The following is a 9108-nucleotide window of genomic DNA, read 5'->3' as shown; positions in this document are numbered from 1 at the left end:
TCCCTGGTTTACACCTGACTGTGTAGACTGGAGTTCCGAGTAACACTGTTATTCTGTAGAATATGGTCAGTTTTGCATTGTCAGCTCTTTCCAACTAAACATCTGCTTTGTTAGGTCATTACCATGTAAGAATATTTATGCCTCTTCCAGAGCATTGTTTTTCAAATGGTTTGGCCTCAGGACAGAAATTGCGAAAAATACATCTCTAAAATACAACCTGGAAAAGTATTTTAATGCTATATTGATAGTAAATGTTACAATTATAGGGAAAAACATTCCCACCTCTTTCATTGTCAATAACATTTTGCCCATATTCTTTAAGAATGTTAATAAACTCACTAGTTTGAGACCACAAAAATCAACCAAAATAGTGCTGCTAATAGCTTCATATTGAAAATACTGTGAAGAAAACATTTTCAGAGATTACAAATACACTATGCAGAAATCGCTCCACCATTTCCTGGTTGTTAAACCTCATAGTTAGCCTCATTTCAGTTTGACAAAACAAGATAGTAGAGAATCATTGCACCATCTAAACCACTGAAATATATTTTATATCTATATTATTGTTGTTTCACGTCTTTGAAGATTGTGTACAGAACCGAAAGTAAAAGACCTAACAAAAAAAAATGAAGACCGGGAAGCATAGAAATAGCGCACATAGAACAGATCTACTGCTTTATACTTGCTTTCAAGTAGAATGGGTTCTGTTCCTTTGTACAAATAAACAAACTATATCTCCAGACTGACTAGAATGCTTATCTACACTGACTGACCTTGGCTCTAGGCGAGGAGGGAAGGCTTGAGAGCTATAGAGCCTTTCTACCATTGTCAAGAAGAGACGGAACATTTAGAAAACGCTGACGTCATTTTCAGTTTATAATCTGTGGTAAAATGTGTGTGTACTCAGTACTCTCTTGAATAAAGGCTGATTCTTGACTTTAAGACCAGGGCTTTGTCCATTCCTATAAAATAAGGGTCTTACAAATTCGTATGAATTGACAGAGTGTTTAATTTTAATTGGGAATTAAAACAGAGGCATTAAAATTCCTTCAACACCACCCAAATTAGTTTCTTGCAACAGAGCAATATCAATATTTTCTTTATTCAAAAAAGACAGTACCTTCTTCCATCTTCCTTGTTTCAATCCAAGATGGCGTAGCAATCACGAGTCTTTTGTCTTCGTCTTGTCGTGTCCCGTGTATATATCTTCATATATCTTTTTTCTTCGCATACAATTTAAAAATATTGTTCTACGTTTTCTAATACTCTCCTGCAACCCACCTCACCCAATGTGGTATAGATCTGCTATTTTATTTACTTTAGAGCCGGAACCCCCAACAGAAGCTAGCCAGCTAACTAACTACTAGCTAGTAGTCAGCTAGCCACTGCTAGCGGTCATCAGCTAACCTTTAGTCCGGACAACTCCTGCCAGTCTGCACAGCGCAGATTCAACCCAGAGCTTATCGGACTTATTTTTCTCCATATCCATGGATTCCTACCGCAAGCTGTGAACCTCTTTACCTGAATCATCCCAGCTAGCTAGCTGCTATCCGATTGGCTTCTTCTGGCTAACGTCTCTGTCCTGAAGAAAGCACCAATTAGCCTGGAGCTAGCCTATGCTACGCCCATCTCCCAGCTAGCTGAAGAGGTCCATCAGCCGCTCATTGTGCTACAATACCTATTTTGCCAATTGGCTGGACCCCTTTTATTGCCAATACGGAGCCCCGCCGATCCATCATGACTGGACGACAGACATAATCCGCCCGAGGTGGGTTTCCAAAAGGCTCCTCCGTCGCGACGTCCCCTGAATGACCATCTGCTAACCTGCTAGCCGCGGCCCGCTATCTGTCAAGAGCATACCAGACTGTTAGCTGAAGAGGTCCATCAGCCAATTTTTTGGGCTACTATACCTATTTTGCCAATTGGCTTGGACCCTTTTACTACACGGACCCCTGCTGATCCATCACGACTGGTCTGCCGATGTAACTGCATGCGGGGACTACAACGGACTTCTTCCGTCGCGACGTCCCCCTAAGGCCCTTCTGCTATCCCCGGCCCGCTAGCTGTCTGCATCGCCGTGTCTCCTGCCCGCCCAGCTACTCCCTGGATCCTATGATCACTCGGCTACGCATGCCTCTCCCTAATATCAATATGCCTTGTCCATTGCTGTTTTGGTTAGTGATTATTGTCTTTTTTCACTGTAGAGCCTCCAGCCCTGCTCAATATGCCTTAGTTAGCCCTCTTGTCCCACCTCCCACACATGCGGTGACCTCACCTGGTTTAATTGATGACTCTAGAGACAATACCTCTCTCATCATCACTCAATGCCTAGGTTTACCTCCAATGTACTCACATCCTACCATACCTTTGTCTGTACATTATGCATTGAATCTATTATACCGCGCCCAGAAACCTGCTCCTTTTACTCTCTGTTCCGAACGTACTAGACCATCAGTTCTTATAGCCTTTATCCGTACCCTTATCCTACTCCTCCTCTGGTGATGTAGAGGTTAATCCAGGCCCTGCAATGCCTAGCTCCACTCCCATTCCCCAGGCGCTCTCATTTGTTGACTTCTGTAACCGTAAAAGCCTCGGTTTCATGCATGCTAACATTAGAAGCCTCCTCCCTAAGTTTGTTTTATTCATTGCTTTAGCACACTCTGCCAACCCAGACGTCCTAGTCGTGTCTGAATCCTGGCTTAGGAAGGCCACCAAAAACCCTGAAAGTTGCAATCTACTGCAGAGAAAGCCTGCAGAGATCCGTCATACTATCCAGGTCTGTGCCCAAACAATTTGAGTTCTACAATTAAAAATCCACCTTTCCAGAAAGATTACTCTCTCCGTTGCCACTTGCTATTGACCACCTTCTGCCCCCAGCTGTGCCCTGGACACCATATGTGAATTGACTGCCCCCCATCTATCTTCAGAGCTCGTGCTGTTAGGTGACCTAAACTGGGACATGCTTAACACTCCGGCCATCCTACAATCTAAGCTCGATGCTCTCAATCTCACACAAATTATCAATGATCCTACCAGATACAACCCCAAATCCGTAAAAACACTGGCACCCTCATAGACATCATCCTGGCCAATCATCCTGACCAACCTGCCGCCCAAATACACCTCTGCTGTCTTCAACCAGGATCTCAGCGATCACTGCTTCCATTGCTTGCGTCCGTAATGGGTCTGCGGTCAAACGACCACCCCTTATCACTGTCAAACACTCTGGCCCGGGTATCCTGGAAGGATATTGGCATCTTCTACTGACGCAATGAGGTCTGGTTATTCTTTAAAAGTGCTTTCCTCACAATCTTACGTAAGCATGCCCCATTAAAAACATTTAGAACCAGGAACAGATATAGCTGTGGCTCACTCCAGATCTGACTGCCCTTGACCAGCACAAAAACATTCTGTGGCGTTCTGCATTAGCATCGAATAGCCACTGCGATTTGCAACTTTCATGGAAGTTAGGAATCAATACACAGGCATTTAGGAAAGCAAAGGCTAGCTTTTTCAAACAGAAACTTATATCCTGCAGCACAAACTCCAAAAGGTTCTGGGACACTAAAGTCCATTGAGAATAAGAGCACCTCCTCCCAGCTGCCCACTGCACTGAGGCTAGGAAACACTGTCACTACCAATAAATCCACAACAATTGAGAATTTCAAGAAACATTTTTCTATGGCTAGCCATGCTTTCCACCTGGCTACCCCAACCTCGGCCAACAGCCCTGCACAGCAACTTGCCCAAGCCTCTCCCATTTCTCATTCACCCAAATCCAGATAGCTTATGTTCTGAAAGAGCTGCAAAATCTGGACCCTTACAAATCAGCTGGGCTAGAAAATCTGGACCATCTCTTTCTAAAATTATCTGCCACAATTGTTGCAACCTCTATTACTAGCCTGTTAAACCTCTCTTTCCAAAGATTGGAAAGCTGCCGCGGTCATCCCCCTCTTCAAAGGGGAGACACTCTAGACTCAAACTGCTACAGACCTATATCTATCCTACACAGCCTTTCTAAGGTCTTCGAAAGCCAAGTTAACAAACAGATCACAGACCATTTCGAATCCCACCGTACCGTCTGCACTATGCAATCTGGTTTCCGAGCTGGTCATGGGTGCACCTCAGCCACGCTCAAGTTCCAAAACGATATCATAACCTCCATCGATAAGAGAAAATACTGTGCAGCTGTATACATAGACCTGGCCAAAGCTTTCGACTCTGTCAATCACCACATTCTTATCGGTAGACTCAACAGCCTTGGTGTCTCAAATGACTGCCTAGCCTGGATCATCAACTACTTATAAGACAGAGTTCAGTGTGCCAAATCGGAGGGCCTGTTGTCCGGACCTCTGGCAGTCTATGGGGGTGCCATAGGGTTCAATTCTCGGGCCAACTCTTTTCTCTGTATGTCGCTCTTACTGCTGGTGATTCTCTGATCCACCTCTATGCAGACGATACCATTCTGTATACCCCTGGCCCTTCTTTTGACACTGTGTTAACTAACCTCCAGACGAGCTTCAACGCCGTACAACTCTCATTCCATGGCCTCCAACTGCTCTTACTTTAGCAAGAAAAATTATAAAACATATGAATATTGCTGAACAGGGTCACTTGAGAACGCACATCACTGCTTCATGATCAGATTCAAATAAAGAAGCTATCCAATTCTGCAGAGGTGCAGCTGAAAGTTATTTACCCGAGAGAGTCAATAAACGCAGCAGCCTCTTTGGGTGTGTAAAGTTTTTTGGTGATCCGTTGACCATAATCTTCAATGTGGCCGGGTACATCAGTGCGTAGTCCATATTCATTATCTTGAGTCGAGCCTTCGCCTCATCAAACGACATGCGTCTTCGTACAACCGCTGTGGAATAATCATTGAAGAATGAGACCCTTGGACCTTGACTACAGTCAGAACCGATATGCGTCTGGCCGCATCCAGGACGAGCTGCTTGTGGGTGAAGTTGTGGAACTTTATAACCACTGGCCGTGGGCGCTGGTTGGGACCCTCCGTTGACCATAATCTTCAACGTGGCCGGGTACATCAGTACATCAGTGCGATACCGGGTATCGGTTCTTGAGAGCGATGGGCTCTGTCCAGCTTCACACGACCAGCCTTCGTATCAATTTGTAGGTAGCCAGGGATCCATTCCACGAAAATGTATACTGAACGTGTCCCTTTCTGGGAGTTCCACAACACGAATATTGCATCTGCGTCCTCGATTATCCAAGTCATCAATGTGCTCCGCAATTTCGCGCACCTGTTTCTCACGTACCTTCATTTATTGATGTAGTTGAAGTTTCCACAGTAGCAATTCTTCCTCCTGCCTCATCCACACGCTTGACAACCCTCTGTAGTTCAGCTGAATGGCCTGCTATTGCTTCCAAGACCGTTCCTATCTTAACATCGATCTCTTTAGTAATGTTATCCGTCTTTTTTTCAATCACCTTCCTTTTTGTCCTATCGAGATTCTGGGAGGGGTGTAGTTTTCCAACCAGCAATGACCTGAGTGAGGATGTTGAGGACCTCTGGGAAATGGGACCAGTGGTCATCTGGTCTTTGCATGGTTCGGTGGTGGGAGGTGGCTGTTTGAACGTTAAATGATGAGACAGAGGCATTGATGCGAGTAACCAGTCTTGTTCAGTACATCACAACACATCCGGGTATCTCAAGCACCCCGGTAAAACACAAGAGTTGCAGTAATGAACATTTACCAACAGATGGCATCACTGTGCCATCTTACACCCATAACAGTGGCTGGATGTTGGACTTAATCCTCATAGCCTCCCAGCCCTCAGGGAAGAGCTCCATGTGTTTTTGAAAGCCATTTTATTAGCAGCATGGTTTTTAAATCACTACTTGCTGGCTGAGAGGCAGATTCTTTCTGCCTCGATGCCACCAAATACCCAGCCCAGCACACTTTCAACCACCCACTTGAAGGTCTGCTCCTTATCAAGGCCAAACTGCATCTTATGCTGACCCGGCAAAAGTGCTCTGCTTGCTGGGTTGCCACCTCTGAGCAGTACAGCCCTCCTGGCTGAGTCCACCACTTTGTCTGCTCCATGCTCTTTTAGTAGTGTTTTGTCCTGTAACTCCTGGAATCCTTACTCTCCTTTAAGACAAGGATTCCATTTGGCAGTTTTCTGAAGCTGGATTCCCTGTCTGCTGTGAAAATCAAGGGGAAAGTTTGTATTTAATAAGCATAAATTTCTCCTATAACATTATAGCTTCCCTGGTGGTCTAGTGGTTAGGATTCGGCGCTCTCACCGCCGCGGCCCGGGTTCGATTCCCGGTCAGGGAACAACTCGTTTTTTACTCACTGAACAATTTCTGGTTGCAAGTCTTTTTCATTGTGTTTCACCTTGTTAACTGTGAATGACAATGAAAAACTTTTCTAGACATGTTAACTGTTTTTCTTCATGTTAACAAAGTCGGTAGAGCAAAGGTGCAGACGTTCAGAAGTACTACAGAGCTACTTTGGACTATTGCCGAAGTGCTGTGAGCTTTCCGGTGCCCTGTTGAAAATGTCAGATATATTAATTTGCTTGACCATGCTGTCGGTCATGTAACTGTTTGTTACATGAAAAATGCTTTGTGGACTTCACCAGACAGATGTTGCGTTGAATGTATTCTGACACTGTGTCTTCTTATTGCCTCGGCCTTAGGCCTATATATCACGGTGGCTTGGCCTATGCGCTAACAGGTTATAGAGCAAACAACGCAATAATCACAACACGCTTTTTTTAATGGATTGGCTTCCCCAGTGATTTTACCCTCACACCGCTACTGCAGAGTGATTTGCTCACCGTGTGCTCCCCTCTTCCCTCGTAAAAGCCAAGTGTGAGTACTTTAAGGTAGCCAGCTCTCGGACATTATGTGTACGTCGTGTAATATATATTATGTCACTTGTTGGCGCTGCGAGTATAGTTTCCCTGGTGGTCTAGTGGTTAGGATTCGGCGCTCTCACCGCCGCGGCCCGGGTTCGATTCCCGGTCAGGGAATTAACCTTTTGAGCATTCAATCGAAAGTACCGTTTTTTGACTGCTTGGAAGTATTCAAAAGCCCATAGGCTTCCCCACCTTCAACTACTGTTTCCAAGGATTTTGCATAGTTAAAAAAAAAAATATACAGTTAACATGGTGAAAAACAATGAAAAACTTTGATGGTCACCATGTTAACTGATTTTCATCAGGTTCACTGAGATGACATTTACATTACATTTAAGTCATTTAGCAGACGCTCTTATCCAGAGCGACTTACAAATTGGTGAATTCACCTTCTGACATCCAGTGGAACAGCCACTTTACAATAGTGCATCATTAAGACAGAGGCAGATGCTCCGGAGTAGTACAGGGCTGCTTGAGACTATTACCGATGTGCCGTAAGCTTTCTAGTACCCTGTTGAAAATATCGGAAGCATAACTTGCTTGACTATGCTGTAGGTCATGTAACTGTTTGTCAAGTTTAGTCAAGTAGTCAAGTAGTAGGCCTGATTACCAACAATGACGAGACAGCCTACAGGGAGTAGGTGAGGGCCCAGGGAGTGTGGTGACAGGAAAATAACCTCTCACTCAACGTCAACAAAACAAAGGAGCTGATCGTGGACTTCAGGAAACAGCAGAGGGAGCACCCCCCCATCCACATCGATGGGACCGCAGTGGAGAAGGTGGAAAGCTTCAAGTTCCTCTGCGTACACATCACTGACAAACTGAAATTGTCCACCCACACAAACAGTGTGGTGAAGAAGGCACAACAGCGCCTATTAAACCTCAGAAGGCTGAACAAATTAGCTTGGCACCTTAAAACCCTCACAAACTTTTACAGATGCACAATTGAGAGCATCCTGTTGGGCTGTATCACCGCCTGGTACGACAACTGCACCACCTGCAACCACAGGGCTCTCCAGAGGGTGGTGCGGTCTGCCCAACACATCACCGAGGGCAAACTACCTGCCCTCCAGGAACCGATGTCACAGGAAGGCCAAAAAGATCATCAAGGACAACAACCACCAGAGCCACTGCCTGTTCACCCCAGTATAATCCAGAAGGCAAGGCCAGTACAGGTGCATCAAAGCTGGGACCGAGAGACTGAAAAATAGCTTCAATCTCAAGGCCACCATACTGTTAAATACTCATCACTAGCACATTAGAAGCTGCTGCCCTATATACATAGACTTGAAATTACTGGCCACTTTATTAATGGAACACTAGTCACTTTAATAATGTTGACATATTTTGCATTACTCATCTCATATGTGTATATACTGTATTCTAATTTATTCTACTGTATCTTAGTTTATGCCGCTCTGACATTGCTCGTCCAAATATTTATATATTCTTAATTCCATTCCTTGACTTTAGATTTGTGTGTATTGTTGTTAAATTGTTAGATATTACTTGTTAGATACTACTACACTTTTGGAGCTAGAAGCACAAGCAGTTCACCCGCAATAACATCTGCTCAACAAATTTGATGATTACATGCAAAATGCTTAGTGGACTTCACCAGACATATGTTGCATTGAATTTGCCACTGTCTTCATAATTTCCAATCCCCCATATATTTTTGGGGTAAATATCTATATTTATATATATACACATGCATGCATGCATGCATGCATGCATGCATGCATGCATACATACATACATACATACATACATACATACATACATACATACATACATACATACATACATACATACATACATACATACACATACACACACACACACACACACACACACACACACACACACACACACACACACACACACACACACACACACACACACACACACACACACATACATATATATATAGAAACTCAGGGAAAAAAAGAAACGTCCCTCTTTCAGGACCCTGTTTTTCAAAGATAATTCGTAAATATCCAAATAACTTCACAGATCTTCATTGCAAAGGGTTTAAACACTGTTTCCCATGCTTGTTTGATTAACCATAAACAATTTATGATCATGCACCTGTGGAACGGTCATTAAGACATTAACAGCTTACAAACGGTAGGCAATTAAGGTCACAGTTATGAAAACTTAAGACACTAAAGAGGCCTTAATACTGACTCTGATAAACACCAAAAGAAAGATGCG

General features: G+C 44.0%; 2 non-coding genes across 2 annotated transcripts; both read left to right on the top strand.

Annotated features, from left to right (window-relative positions):
• The first annotated feature begins 6233 nt into the window (after positions 1-6233).
• Positions 6234-6305, top strand: trnae-cuc (transfer RNA glutamic acid (anticodon CUC)). Its single transcript has one exon. It is a non-coding gene; the product is annotated as a tRNA-Glu (tRNA).
• A 628-nt stretch (positions 6306-6933) lies between these two features.
• Positions 6934-7005, top strand: trnae-cuc (transfer RNA glutamic acid (anticodon CUC)). The gene has a single exon. It is a non-coding gene; the product is annotated as a tRNA-Glu (tRNA).
• Positions 7006-9108: the final 2103 nt, after the last annotated feature.

The sequence above is a fragment of the Oncorhynchus masou genome, chromosome 17 (assembly GCF_036934945.1).
Source record: "Oncorhynchus masou masou isolate Uvic2021 chromosome 17, UVic_Omas_1.1, whole genome shotgun sequence".
Taxonomy (NCBI): Eukaryota; Metazoa; Chordata; class Actinopteri; order Salmoniformes; family Salmonidae; genus Oncorhynchus; species Oncorhynchus masou.
This window is presented reverse-complemented; position numbering and strand designations above follow the sequence as displayed.